The following is a 4185-nucleotide window of genomic DNA, read 5'->3' on the forward strand; positions in this document are numbered from 1 at the left end:
AAGGGGGATAATAGAGAAAATGTAGATGAAAGGGGTCATGGGTAAAAACACAGTGGTGTGAAGTCATAGGGTGATGCTAAAGGCAAATTGTACAAAGTAATTGTAGTAGTCATTCAAAGCCATTAGGACCATGGAGCCGGTGTTTATCCCGATTTCTATATGGTGAAATGGACTAGATATAGCAATTACTTGCCATCATTTGGATAGGACGGTAGTCTATCGCGATGTACTTTCCGTCAAATCTAACAGACTCAGCTACCCATTCAATGCTGGGTGGACAAGAAGGTCAAAAAAATAATCTCCGACTGCACCCGGGATGGATCTTGGTCCCTTTGTGTGTGAAGCAAGTGCTCTACTAACTGGCCTATCGGGACCACCCCCCCCCCCCACAACTTAAAAAAATGTTATAAAATGAAACGATTCACGAATTTGCGTGTCATCCTTTCGCAGGGCAATGCTTATTCTTCCCTGTATCGTTCCAGTGTTTAGTGTTTGTACAGCGTCACGTACAAAGCAAACTATTCGTTAAATTGGTGTTAATTCTAGTCATCATCTAGAAATGAATTGAAAGGCCTACGTACCATACAGAAGCAAGAGATGTAGGACTCGAACAGGAGGAATGTTTCTTGCTTTTAAAAAAGATTTGACCCAAGATAATTTAGTCCAGGAGCTCATATTCAGAGGTCTGATAACCGAATGCAGTCATGGGTTTGTTTTAGCATTGTTGTAAGGGACAATATTTTGCGTTGAGTTTTAGAGTATTTCCATGACAACAATGGGACCATAACGACGTGCACTTATTTGCTCATGGGCTCATTGTTGTAATGGAAATCTCAGAAATAAATATTGTCCATTACAACAATGTTAAACTTGGCCCATAAGTGACTTCGGATGTTAGACCTGCATAAATATACACCGCGGACCATATGACCTTCAAGGAAGTAAAGGTCGAATTAAGTCCAAATATCGATCTATAAAAGTGATTCTTAACTTGTTAAGTGGACTCAAACCTGAGACGCCCGTAGTTTGTTTTGATTGTTTTTTTTTTTTTGGTCTGTCTTTGTGTTTTCAGTTTTCATTATTATTTCTTCTTCCCTATTATTTATTTTTTCTAGGAAGATGTTTTGGGGAGATAATATTTCATTTATTTCTAACAAAAAAACTGATACCAAAACACAACAAATCGTAACGCAGATTAAATATCATCTTTTGAAAATGCGATAATTTGGCATCACCGGCGTGAGAACATCACAGGGACAAAAAGCAGTTGGAGATTTAGAGGTTTTCTCGTTTTTTGGACAAATATTGAAATTGCGTGGGGAGATGACAGACACAGGCTTGAGGCCGATAGACGATAAGGGGGAGATAACTTGGATAATGAGACGAAAGGGTAAACATTACAGAAACTTAGGAATGATGGGCATGATAAGCCATGGGGCGTCCACACAGAAGTCGTGAATAAACCATTGTGCTCTAAGCTGCTTGCAAAACACTGTTTTTCCCCTTGTATTGGACATAAAATATTCTCAACAAATATTTAAAGATCAAAAACTATGATCCTCAATTTTTATAAACTCAGTAAACATGAATGGGCAAACGAAATCTCAAATTTGCGAATTTTTTTTTTACTTGGGTAAAAAATTGGCCAAAAAACTATTTCTAGTAATGAATAAACCATTGTGCTATATAAGCTAACGAAACATGATGTAAAAAATATGTTGGGCATAAAATAATCTCAACAAATATTTAACAATCAATTAATATGATCCTCAATTTTTTTAATACTCAGTAAATACGAAAAGTCAAAAGACTGTTTTCGTACCTGCCGTAAAATAAAAGTTTGGCCAGAAAGCACGGCCTTGAAATAAAATATATCGATTAAAATTACCCTCATCTTAACAAAAGCATCAAACCTGAGTCTTCATCGAAGACTTCCTTCAAGTCCCAGGTTTCAGAGTTTTGACAATTTAATTTTGTCTATAGATAGTTCGAAGATGACGTCAGTCAGGTCTTTGTTATTGTTTTTTTGCCATCCGCGTTTGTGAGTAATGCTTACTGAACTGTATTAACCAGACTATAAACGTTCATGGATACACACAGTTTTGTGTGTCGGCCCATTTTACTTCCGGATGGCAATGTTATGAGCTTCTTAGCCAAGCGCATACTATCTATACTTAAGAACGAGTTTTCTGGCCAAAATTTCGAAAAAAAAAATTTTCAGAGCACGGAAGGATTAGTGAGGGGAGGGGGGGAGGGGGAGGGGGAGGAGGAGGGGGAGGGGGTGGAGGAGGGAGGAGTCATCTTCATCTAACGATAATTGACGTAAATGTTTTCTGGCAGTAAAACAGAAGTTTGTCAGTGTATGAGAGCATTGTGAAGGTAATTATGTTATTCTTACTACAATGGTAATCACCTCGCGGAATGAGTGTGGAAATGATGTTTGGTTAGTGTTTATGATAAACATTATTTTTTTTAAAACCTTGTCTCACATACGTACTGAAGTTGTAGTGAGGGAGCATTGGCTTGAATCGATGTGAACCTATTTGCAGGTCTCATAACCCAAAATTCTTATGGGGCCATTGTTTTAATGGAAAGAATCTCAAATCGACTTAAAACATTGTCCATTATAACAATATTGATGATTCAGAAAAGTGAGTGGAGCAGGCACTTATTTGGTAACAACAAGATATGAAGTGAGTAGAAAAGTGCCAGAAGACAATAGAGAATAAAAATTATTCGCGGCGGTGGTGGGGTTCGAACCTGCGACCTTATTGGTACGACAACTCCGCCTGGCAGGTGAGAGCGTGGCTCTACCGTGTGAGCTATCCACGAACACAAAAATATTCGTTTCAAACCCAAGTCATTTCTAGATCCCTCTCTCACCCACTTCTTGAGATCGCCGATTCGTTCGCACACCACCATCGCGTAGTAATTTTTGACCAGCAGTTAAGCTTAATAGCCAATATTCTCAACACAAACATATAACATAGAACGATTGAGACATTGAGTATGCTCCGGTGTATGGGGTGAATTTTTAATTCAGAAAAGTGAGTGGAGCAGGCACTTATGTTGGTAACAACAAGATATGAAGTGAGTAGAAAAGTGCCAGAAGACAATAGAGAATAAAAATTATTCGCGGCGGTGGTGGGTTCGAACCTGCGACCTTATTGGTACGACAACTCCGCCTGGCAGGTGAGAGCGTGGCTCTACCGTGTGAGCTATCCACGAACACAAAAATATTCGTTTCAAACCCAAGTCATTTCTAGATCCCTCTCTCACCCACTTCTTGAGATCGCCGATTCGTTCGCACACCACCATCGCGTAGTAATTTTTGACCAGCAGTTAAGCTTAATAGCCAATATTCTCAACACAAACATATAACATAGAACGATTGAGACATTGAGTATGCTCCGGTGTATGGGGTGAATTTTTAATTCAGAAAAGTGAGTGGAGCAGGCACTTATGTTGGTAACAACAAGATATGAAGTGAGTAGAAAAGTGCCAGAAGACAATAGAGAATAAAAATTATTCGCGGCGGTGGTGGGGTTCGAACCTGCGACCTTATTGGTACGACAACTCCGCCTGGCAGGTGAGAGCGTGGCTCTACCGTGTGAGCTATCCACGAACACAAAAATATTCGTTTCAAACCCAAGTCATTTCTAGATCCCTCTCTCACCCACTTCTTGAGATCGCCGATTCGTTCGCACACCACCATCGCGTAGTAATTTTTGACCAGCAGTTAAGCTTAATAGCCAATATTCTCAACACAAACATATAACATAGAACGATTGAGACATTGAGTATGCTCCGGTGTATGGGGTGAATTTTTAATTCAGAAAAGTGAGTGGAACAGGCACTTATGTTGGTAACAACAAGATATGAAGTGAGTAGAAAAGTGCCAGAAGACAATAGAGAATAAAAATTATTCGCGGCGGTGGTGGGGTTCGAACCTGCGACCTTATTGGTACGACAACTCCGCCTGGCAGGTGAGAGCGTGGCTCTACCGTGTGAGCTATCCACGAACACAAAAATATTCGTTTCAAACCCAAGTCATTTCTAGATCCCTCTCTCACCCACTTCTTGAGATCGCCGATTCGTTCGCACACCACCATCGCGTAGTAATTTTTGACCAGCAGTTAAGCTTAATAGCCAATATTCACACGGTAGAGCCACGCTCTCACCTGC

At 40.0% G+C, this 4185-nt stretch overlaps 1 non-coding gene across 1 annotated transcript; it reads right to left on the reverse strand.

Moving 5' to 3' along the window:
* Positions 1-405: 405 nt before the first annotated feature.
* LOC144963541 (U6 spliceosomal RNA) lies at positions 406-510 on the reverse strand. Its single transcript, XR_013643642.1, has one exon. It is a non-coding gene; the product is annotated as a U6 spliceosomal RNA (small nuclear RNA).
* Between the last annotated feature and the right edge of the window lie 3675 nt (positions 511-4185).

The sequence above is a fragment of the Berghia stephanieae genome, chromosome 1 (genome assembly GCF_034508935.2).
Source record: "Berghia stephanieae isolate SIO BIC M18660-M18661 chromosome 1, UCSD_Bste_1.3, whole genome shotgun sequence".
Taxonomy (NCBI): Eukaryota; Metazoa; Mollusca; class Gastropoda; order Nudibranchia; family Aeolidiidae; genus Berghia; species Berghia stephanieae.